Below are 10546 nucleotides of genomic sequence, written 5' to 3'. Positions count from 1 at the left end.
TCTATACACTGTGGTGGACGTTTCTAGGTGCCACGGCTCCGCTTTAGAGTTGATGTGATTCAGTTTGCACATCCCATTCACCCCGTGGTCTGTGGCTACTGGAATGGGACAGGGATCACCAGCTCTTAGGCCATGTGCACACATTGAGGATTTGGTCGGTTTTTTACCTCAGTATTTGTAAGCCAAAACCAGAAGTGGGTGATAAATCCAGAAGTGGTGACGAGTTTCTATTATACTTTTCCTCTGATTGTTCCTCTCCTGGTTTTGGCTTACAAATACTGAGGTAAAATACTGAACGTGTGAACCTGGCCTTACTTAACGGCATTTTTTTTTTTTTTTATTAGCCAGGCTTGCATAATTTCATATGTGCACCACATCATAACGCAGACCTCCACCTCAGAATAAGTCATCAATATCTTAGTCCTGGACAACGCCTTTAAATAAAACTTATGGGGCAAAATAAAACGGAGCGAATATGTGGTTTGATATCCTCTGTGCCAATTCATCTTTTAATTTGTCAGACTATGGTCGGCTTCCAATATTCACTGTCCCGAGTATTCACCACAGAATCCGGTCCGGCCGGGGATCTCCTGACTGGAACTTAACACCTCATGTACTCGAATCTGCCTATGAGGGCTGCTGAGTTTGGGTCAGGAGATCTGCAGCCGGTTTGGACTCTGTGGTCAATACGCTGAATGTCGGAAGCCGGCCTTAAAGGGGTATTCCTATCTCCAAGATCCTTTCCCAATATGTAGTAGGTGTAATATCAATAATATTAGCAAATATCTCCAATTGGAAATGTACAGTTTTTCTAATTCGCTATGTGTCTTTCCTCTTCTGCAGGCATTGTAGGACCTTATGCTTCCCTGGTTACGACCACTAGCAACTAGCTGTCACTTCATCAGTGGATGTAACCATGGATACCTAAGGTCCTTCAATGGCTGTACAAGAGGAAAGCGACATGGCAAATCAGGAAAACTATAATACATTCCTAATTGGAGGTCTTTGCTATTATTATTACACTTACTACATATTGGAAATGGGAACACCCCTTTTAACTATTGGATTGAACAGTGTCCACATGATATTTCTAGCTAATATGTGACAAGCGTATGTGGACAATATAGAGGTTTTGCTCTATCCTATCCATCAAATATGACAATGATGAACTGACGGTGTGTGGCTATGGGGCGCTGCTGCTTCATTAGTCCTTTTGTTGGAATCTACATTGCAGATGATGACAATGAATGTACCATAAAGCAGCTTTTATGGACCGATATTCGCCACAAGCATTAATATACGGTCACATTGAAGTCCTGTTGCCCTTCATGCCCAGCTTCTTTAATATTTATATTATTTCTATAAAGTGATGAAGGCAAAGCAGCCTCCAGACCTCTACAGGGACAATCCAACATTGCCAATCCTCTTTCTTAGAGGCTGGCATTGCCTGTTGGCACCTTCACATATTACAGTGCCAGCAGATCTAATGGCAAATACGGTTCTTTGTGTGGCAGTTGTCATGTAAACCGTCGGCCCAACCATAATGAGTCAGCCATTCAGCTAGCCGTAAGATTGCACCATGATATTGCCAGGCTCGACTGTCATTTGTCACATTAATTTACAAGGAAATTAAAGAAGACAGGTCACCAAGCCAGAAGTGGCCAGTTTTTGCTCTTATTTTATTCCCACCACTCCCCTGAGTATTAGGACTTTTTTTTTTTTTCAATGCTTTTATTTCAATACGACATATGTCTGGGACTAAGTCCAGACAAAAAGAAAAAATGAAGAGCACTCACCGTCCATTAAAAATTCCAAGTCTTTATTGCGACATACAAGTCTTCAGCAGGGGAGAACGTGAACAATGAACGGACGACAGCCGTTTCGCGCTTCCACAGGTCCTATGCGAAACTGCTGTCGTCCGTTCATTGTTCACGTTCTCCCCTGCTGAAGACTTGTATGTCACAATAAAGACTTGGAATTTTTTATGGACGGTGAGTGCTCTTCATTTTTTCTTTTTGTCTGCACTTATTGCACTGTGTATTGAGGAATGAGCACCCCGTTTTCCTTTTGGGCGACTACAAGCAGTGAGCTGTTTCATTGTGTGTGATCCGCTGGTCTATACAGTGCAGTGGTGCTGATAACTCTTTTTCGTCGATATCTCTGGGACTGTATGGCGGATTTAAAGAGAAAAAAAAAATAAAGGGAGTACTCGGAATAAAATGAGAGCAAATACTGGCCACTTTTGAAGTGGTGACAGGTCCTCTTTAAGTGGAGAACCTCTTTAACTCAAAACTGTCAGCAAAAAACTCACAAAACGATTTACTTGCAGCCATAGTGATAACTTGCAGGTAAATGTCATTATAAAGGAATTTTCCCATGAACAAAGTATACTAATCAATAGATCTTGGAATAAAAATAAGGTTCACAATTGGATGTGTTAAAAAAAAAAAATAAAAATGTCCCTGTGCTGAGATAATCTTATAAATGTGCCCCTGCTGTGGCTGTGTCTGACCGTGCACGGACACAGGAGCTGTGGTATGATCAGATCATGTTCCTGCACGGTCAGACACGACCATTACACAGTACACAGCAGGGGCACATTTATAAGATTATCTCGGCACAGGAACATTTTATTTAAACACATTCAATTGTGAAACTAAGTTTTATTCCAAGTTCTAGTGATTAAAATGCCCTTTGTCTGGGACAACCGTTAAAAGCGAGCAAAGATCTAATTAGAAGTACTGATGCAGGGAGAAAATGAAGCTATATTCTCCCTGCAGCTGCTCACTTTCAGTCATCTGGGCCATGCTGGAGTTGTGAACAGTCAGCGCTCACTTTACTGTCAGTGCTCTGTCTTTACACCCACCTCTCCTTGACTGACATCCTTCTCAGCATCTAGGTTGTAGAGCAGGATGTTAGTCATGAAGCGATCACCGTGTAGTAAGCACAGACTGGTCACATCTCTGGCACTGCCCCAAGGATTGGAAACAATGAGATGCAGAGATGAAGTAGTGTAGTGGACAACCTCTTTAAGTTATATTATCATTGACCTCTCCTATCCAAATCAATAAGAGGCAGATGTGTAGTACCCAACCACGGACACTATCAGAAGATTGAGCAGTGGTGACCGCCAACACCTATAACAGCTGATCGCCAGGGGGTGCCGGGTGTCAGACTCCGACTATCCTAAGGATAGGTCATCAGTGATAAAGTAGTGGACAACCTCTTTAATTTTTATTCTACAGCCGCAATTCCAATTTGAAGGCTACAGTTATTTAAAGGGGAATCTGTCAGCATGTTTTGGTATGTAATCAGAGAGCAACATGACTTGGGGGCAAAGACCCTGGTTTCAGTGATGCCATATGTTACTAAGCTGTGTTTTGCTGTTTCAATACAATCAGTGTTTTATCAGCAGGAGATTATCACTAAACAACTAGTTGTCTTGTACCTCCTGGTCCAATCTTGAGCCAACCAGGTTATTCCGGGTTCTGCTTTCAGAGCTCTTGACAGAATCGCAGTCTTTTCTGCTGATCTAGCAAACTGCTGCACCCTGTCAACTGATAGATCGCTGGAATCAGAATCTGTCCCTTCATCATGCTGCTGTCTGATTCCCTTTTAAAATGTCAGTTACCTGCAGATTAGCTCCAAAACCATGACTGCTCCAAAAACCATATTTAAGGTAGCGCCCCACGCATCTGTTCTCTCCAACCAGCGCTGAATAGGTTTAGTTAAGCGTACCATGAGGTCTGTGTCCCTGATAATGTTTTATATGGTGACTTTTTCCAGTAGCGAGACAGGATTCTAAATAAGGAGACAGATAATACTCACCAACGGAGCCGTATACTGAACTTCTGGGGTCCTGGATTAAAAATCCCATGCATCTTGGTTAGGAGATAAATCTGGCCAGTTTTTCTGCTGGTTGAAATGTGATAATTTTATATTTTACGTTATTCCTGAAGACTATTTTAATCCTTTTTCATTTTGTTTGTGAAAGCAATATGTCACCCCGATCTGTTAAATAAACCTGATTCAATCTGAAGCGTCTAGTATGTTATGTATAAGGCCTCGTTCTCACGGCCGTGACTCCCATAGGTGGTGACTGTGGTATTCACAGACTCATTAGGCTCCGTTACCACAATGGCGATTTACTAATGGCGCAGCATTTCTGCACTTAGGTTACTTGTGGGGTTTTTTTTAGCGGTTTTTGCATGTTTCATATAAAGCTGTTTTGTTTTCGATACTTTATGCAGATTTTCAGCAAATAATGGAGTTCGACAGGGAAAATCTGCACATACTAAGCGTACCCACAACACGAATTGACATGTTGCAAATTTAATTTTGTCGCTGGGAACTGCTAACAGCCGAGCTCCTGCGGCAACAGCCAGGACCAGTGCTTAACTCTCCAGATGCCGCAAACGCAACATTTGGAAGGATGTGAAAGGGAGTTGGCTCCCTCTCTCACCCCCATCAGCCTCCCCGTGATGTAATCAGCCAATGGATGTCATGGCACACAGAGGGCAAACAATGACCTGGTGTGCCAGATACGGTGGCCTGTGAGATGTAATATCATAGGTCTGATGAAAGCAATGCTGAGACCAGTGTTCAGACTAATAAAAGCTAAAGTCCCATACAGAAATTAAGAAAAAAGTTTGTATGATTTGAAAAAATTAATTTAAAAAAGAATTACAAAAAATACACATTTATGTAAAAATAAAAATACCCATATTTGGTATTGCCGCTAAAAAAAAAAAAGCATGACTATTTTTTTCGAGTCCCAGCTGGAAAAAATGTGATCAAAATATGAATGTAAATAAAAATGGTATAGCTAAAAATGTCATCTTGTGCCACAAAAAACAAGCCGTCATACAGCTCCATCAATGGGCAAATTTATAGTTATAGCTTTCAGAATAAAAAATGCAAAAATAATTTTCTTTCTATAAAATAGTTTTTATTGTGTAAAAGTACCAAAGCATAAAAAATACCATATTTTTCAGATTATAAGGTGCACTTTTTTCCCCCAAATTTGGGGGGAAAATGGGGGTGAGTCTTAAAATGCAGATATACCTTAACCGCGTGCCGCTGCGGGTGTCTGCGGTGGCGGTGCAGTGCTGAGGGGGGCTCTGCCGACATTTTGTGAAAGGACAGAGCCCCCAGCAGTTCTTCCATGGTTTCCTGTGTGGCGGTGGACTCCGGAAAAATGGCCGCCGGGAGGCGGCACATGCGCAGATGCAGATCTCTGCACCGGGACACCTGCAGCGGTGTGCCGCACATCGGAACACCCCCTCATCCCAGCCTGCGGCAATGCTCACTCTTGCCTCCTCCAGCAGCGACCCTGGGACCTCGCTTCACCAAAGCCATCACCCCCGGTAAGCAATAAGATGCATAGATGCATAGATTATAATAAGCACCACCATTTTATTTAAAAAAAAAAAAAGTTTTTCTCCTATTTTTCTCATGAAATTTTGGAGTGCGTCTTATAATCCGAAAAATATGGTATGTAAATGTGGCATCACTATAATCATACTGACCCAACAAATAAAGCTGCCTGATCAATTTTACCACACGCAGAACCGTATTAAAAAAAAAAAGAAAATTCCCGAATTGCGTATTTTTGTTCATCCTGTCTCCCAAAAATCGAAATAGAAAGCGATCATGTGCCCAAAAATGGTACCAATGAAAATGTCAACTCGTCCCACAAAAAATAAGAACTGACATGAACTCTTGTCAGCAGAAATAAAGAAAAAATAAAGCTCAAAGTATGGCAATGCAAAAACTTATTTTTTGGGGAACAAAAAGCATATTTTAGTGTGACAGCAGCCAAACATAAAATCCTGATATAAATCTAGTATCGCTGTAATCTCACCGACCTGAACAATAAAGTCATCTAATCACTTATAACGCAAGAGGAATGCTGTAAAAAATAAATAAAACCAATTCTTCACCTGCTGTTGATTTTTTTAATTCTTCCTCCCAAAGATTGCAGTAAGGCTCAGCTCATATTTATCCTGCGCCCTGCGCTGAGCTTACCCCGGGGTTTCCGTGTAAATCTCTGAAATATTTAATTCAGACAGAACCCCCGGCAGATTCCCTATAATGATGCAGATGGACACACTGTGGACACAGTCTGGTCTGTGATCAGGCGGTGTCTGTCTTTTTAAGGTGTGCATAAAAGCGCGGTCTGCCACAGTTTTGTGCACTTGTTAAAAAACATACTGCTGAAAAGAAGCCAGACTTAGTCCAGAGTAACTCTGCTGCTGCAGTGAATGGATCCCTCAGGGGTTTCATCCAAATCATGTATTTTGTAGATTTAGGGTATGTGTCCACGTTCAGTTTTGCTTCAGGCTTTGGTCAGGATTTTATGCAGGTAAAATCCTGACCAAAAATGCACCTGAGGTCACTGGCAGGTCACCTGCGGTGTTCCTGCGTGTTTTGCTCATTCTAGCTACATGCTGCGCTCTGAAAAACCAAACCACTACGCCACCAAAGGAAAAATAAGCAAGATCTGGGGGAAGAAACGGCGATGTCACCACGCCCTTTTGACCAGACCAGCCTGATTGACAGGCGAAAACGGCGACTTTGGTAACGTATTTCGGCAGCATAGGTGGGGAATCAGGGTCCACAAAATACACTATTGTAATGCTTAGCTCAGGCCCTATTTAACAGTATTTTTATCTCCGACGGAAAAAACGGGGTGACAGGTTCCCTTTAACTAGTTAGTGTGATATATCTCTGATTTAAGGGCATAAAAAATTCAAAGTTTGAAAATGACAACATTTTCAAATGTTTTTGGCAAATTTGCGATATTTTCATAAATAAACGCAAATCATATTGACCAAAATGTACAAAAATGAAGTAAAACAGGTCATGAAAAAAACCTCTCTCTGAATCACTGGGATACCTGGAAGCGTTCCAGAGTTATTACTTCATAAAGATATTAAAAAATGAGGCTCAGCCATTAACTACAAAGAAGCTCAGACCTCTAGGGCTTAAAACTGTCTATAGATATTAGATGGCTATCTTGACCGATTGGCCAGCTGTCATTTCAGAGGATTTTCCCAAACACATTAGCACTCATACAGCCGGACATGCGGGAGTAAACCTCTCTCCCGGCCATCGGTCGGCCAGCGCCTCCATGCTCTTTGGCAGAACTTGAAGATATCTGAGGCTTCAGCTGACCTTTGTATAATGCAGTATTTCCCAAACTCCAGTCCTCACGGACCCCAAGAGGTCATGTTTTCAGGATTTCCATAGTGCTGCACAAGTGAGAGAACTCCTGATACTTCCATCACCTGTGCAATACTAAGGAAATCCTGAAAACATGACCTGTTAGGGTCTGTGAGGACTGGAGTTTGGGAAACACTGGTCTAATGTGTATGGGGGCTTTAATATTTTTTTTCCTTGCAAGCAAAAAAATAAGTGAGGGTAAAATCACAACGCAATGCAGTCACTGCAGACTTGTAGCCTAAGGCCGAACAACCCCTTTAAGGATTACGGAGATTACTGCATCACCCCAAAAACCTCCATACCTATTTCCCATCCTTGGGCGCACTCTTCGAAGACTCGGAAATCTACCATACCCTCGTAGCTGATAGTGTAATTTGGCACCAGTTCCATCTCCTATATGCTCTGATATCATGTTAATTTTTTAACCCTTTCCTAACAGCTCAGTGTTTTGACGGCACGCAGTGCGGGTCCCGATTCTGCAGAAATGTCTGTAGATGATGCTGCTGTAACGCCTCTGTAATCTAGCACGGGCATTCAGTGAGCGCTACGTAGTGACTAGAAGCATCGTCGGTGTCAATGCTTCTATTGGACCTGATGAGCACTATTTCCTGATGTCGGCCGGGAATAGCGGATCAACTCTACCGATAACTTGTGTCGCTATACGGAGCTGTTTTCCCATGGCTAGGTCGCCTATAGATACCCCAGTTACAATGAACAAAATGGCTTAAAAGGAAAATGCATTGATGCCTCCTCCGCACATCCTTTACGATATATTGGTGGACCTGCTATATAGCTAATAAATGGCCATGACTGATTGTGAGCAGCTGAGCAGCTGGGATAGACGGCTGCTCTTCTTATCTCCACCCCAGGGTGTGATTCACTTTGTAAATTGAGACCAGTTTGTCTCACATATGGCTGTGTGTATGGAGGTCTGCAGATCTCCTGGATTCAGTGCCATTGCTGAAAGGACTAAGAAGCTGGACTCTAAGCCAGGAGGACTAATCAGCACTATTGTATGGACTTTTTGCTTTATGTTATACTTTGTGCCAGACAAGGGCTGTATTTGAGTTTCCTGTGATCGGGTTTATGAGTACTGCAATAAATGAACCAGACTTTTAAATAGAAATGGTTCATGTGATACCTCATGTCGCTTCTAAGTGAGTATAATTGCTGCAATAAACAGTACAGACCAAAAGTTTGGACACACCTCATTTAAAGATTTTTCTGAATTTTCATGACTATGAAAATTGTACATTCACACTGAAGGCATCAAAACTATGAATTAACACATGTGGAATTATATACTTAACAAAAAGTGTGAAGCAACTGAAATTCTGTCTTACATTCTAGGTTCTTCAAAGTAGCCACCTTTTGCTTTGATGACTGCTTTGCACACTCTTGGCATTCTCTTGATGTGCTTCAAGAGGTAGTCACCGGGAATGGTTTTCACTTCACAGGTGTGCCCTGTCAGGTTTAATAAGTGGGATTTCTTGCCTTATAAATGGGGTTGGGACCATTAGTTGTGTTGTGCAGAAGTCTGGTGGATACACAGCTGATAGTCCTACTGAATAGTCCTACTGTTAGCTGCTTTTTTCTTGCCATAATACAAATTCTAAGTAAAGAAAAACGAGTGGCCATCATTACTTTAAGAAACAAAGGTCAGTCAGTCCGAAAAATTGGGAAAACTTTGAAAGTGTCCCCAAGTGCAGTGGCAAAAACCATCAGGTGCTGCAAAGGAACTGGCTCACATGAGGACCACCCCAGGAAAGGAAGACCAAGAGTCACCTCTGCTTCTGAGGATAAGTGTGTTCGAGTCACCACCCTCAGAAATCGCAGGTTAACAGCAGCTCAGATTAGAGACCAGGTCAATGCCACACAGAGTTCTAGCAGCAGACACATCTCTACAACAACTAAGAAGAGACTTTGTGCAGCAGGCCTTCATGGTAAAATGGCTGCTAGGAAACCACTGCTAAGGACAGGCAACAAGCAGAAGATACTTGTTTGGGCTAAAGAACACACGGAATGGACATTAGACCAGTGGAAATCTGTGCTTTGGTCTGATGAGTCCAAATTTAAGATCTTTGGTTCCAACCACCATGTCTTTGTGCGACGCAGAAAAGGTGAATGGATGGACTCTACATGCCTGGTTCCCACCGTGAACCATGGAGGAAGAGGTGTGACCAATCGAGATGGTTTGGGGTGAGCTGGACCGCAGAGTGAAGGCAAAAGGGCCAACAAGTGCTAAGCATCTCTGGGAACTCTGTCATGAATCCCCAATGGCTAGGGATAGCACAGGATGAGCAAAGTATAATAAATATCGGACGAGCTCTAGGGTGATGGAACCTGGGCTGAAAGCTGCCCTACGCCTGACAAACACAACTAGAGATAGCCAGGGAGCGTGCCTACGTTGGTTCTAGACGCCACGCACCAGCCTAAGAGCTAACTAGTACTGCAGAGAAAACAAAGACCTCACTTGCCTCCAGAGGAATTAACCCCAAAGATAGTTGCCCCCCACATGTATTGACGGTGAAATGAGAGGAAGGCACACACATAGAGATGATGTATATAGCTTTAGCAAATAGAGGCCCGCTGAAAACTTGAAAGCAGAATGACACAAAAGGGGACTGAGCGGTCAGCAAAAAACCCTAATCAAAAAAACCATCCTGAGATTACAAGAACCCATGTGCCAACTCATGGCACATGGGGAGAACCTCAGTCCACTAGAGCAACCAGCTAACAAAGAGACATTCTAAGCAAGCTGGACAAAAAACCAAACAACTGAAAATCAGCACTTAGCTTATCCTGAAAGATCTGGGAGCAGGTAGGCAGGAACCAAACAGAGCACATCTGAACACATTGATAGCCGGCAAGGGAAATGACAGAGAGGCCAGGTAAAATAGGAAACACCCAGCCTCTGATGGACAGATGGAAACCAAAGGCCGCAACCCACCAAAGTCACCCAGTACCAGCAGTAACCACCAGAGGGAGCCCGCAAACAGAATCCACAACAGTACCCCCCCCTTGAGGAGGGGTCACCGAACCCTCACGAGAACCCCCAGGGCGATCAGGGTGAGCTCTATGGAAGGCGCGGACCAAATCAGTCGCATGAACATCGGAGGCGACCACCCAGGAATTGTCCTCCTGACCATAACCCTTCCACTTAACCAAATACTGGAGTTTGCGTCTGGAAACACGAGAATCCAAGATCTTTTCAACAACATACTCCAATTCTCCCTCCACCAGCACCGGAGCAGGAGGCTCGACCGAAGGAACAACAGGCACCTCATACCTCCGCAACAACGACCGATGGAACACATTATGA

This window comes from Ranitomeya variabilis, chromosome 7, assembly GCF_051348905.1.
Source record: "Ranitomeya variabilis isolate aRanVar5 chromosome 7, aRanVar5.hap1, whole genome shotgun sequence".
NCBI lineage: Eukaryota > Metazoa > Chordata > Amphibia > Anura > Dendrobatidae > Ranitomeya > Ranitomeya variabilis.
Note: the sequence above shows the minus strand (reverse complement) of the source record.